Source organism: Arachis duranensis, chromosome 6 (genome assembly GCF_000817695.3).
Source record: "Arachis duranensis cultivar V14167 chromosome 6, aradu.V14167.gnm2.J7QH, whole genome shotgun sequence".
In the NCBI taxonomy this organism is placed as follows: domain Eukaryota; kingdom Viridiplantae; phylum Streptophyta; class Magnoliopsida; order Fabales; family Fabaceae; genus Arachis; species Arachis duranensis.
Window position 1 is genome coordinate 98,563,160 of NC_029777.3, and position 881 is coordinate 98,564,040.

The window sequence follows — 881 nt, forward strand, 5'->3', positions numbered from 1 at the left end:
AAAAGAAATACCATTCCTTCACCATATAGGCATGTAAAATTCCTTCGTGCATCATTCTGGCGTTTAAACGCTTATTGGTGCACGTTCTGGGCGTTCAACGCCCATGTAAAGCATGTTTCTGGCGTTGAACGCCAGTTTCATGCTTGTTGCTGGCGTTCAGCGCCAGTTTGTCTCCTCTAGGCACATTCCTGGTGTTCAGCGCCAGGATGTTGCTTGTTTCTGGCGTTCAGCGCCAGAATGGTGCTCTGTTCTGGCGTTGAACGCCAGCCAGATGCATCTTACTGGCGTTGAATGCCAGTCTGCGCGACCTCCAGGGTGAAAAAATTTTTTTCTTCTGTTTTTGACTCTGTTTTTAATTTTTTTGATTTTTTTCGTGACTCCTCATGATCATGTACCTAATAAAACACAAAATAACAATAAAATAAAAATTAGATAATTAAAATTGGGTTGCCTCCCAACAAGCGTTTCTTTAATGTCAATAGCTTGACAATGGCTCTCATGGTGCCACAAGATGATCAGGTCAATATTAGTGTGTAGTCCCAACACCAAACTTAGAGTTTGGATATGGGGTTTGAACACCAAACTTAGAGTTTGACTGTGTGGGCTCTTCTTGACTCTGAACTGAGAAAAGCTCTTCCTGCTTACTCTCTTTTGTCACAGAGGGATGGCCATGTGCCTTAAATACAAGGTAGTCCCCATTCAATTGAAGGACTAATTCACCTCCGTTGACATCTATCACAGCTTCTGCTGTGGCTAGGAAAGGTCTTCCAAGGATGATGCAATCATCCTCTTCCTTCCTAGTGTCTAAGATTATGAAATCAGCAGGGATATAAAGGCCTTCAACCTTTACTAACACGTCCTCTACTAATCCATAAGCTTGC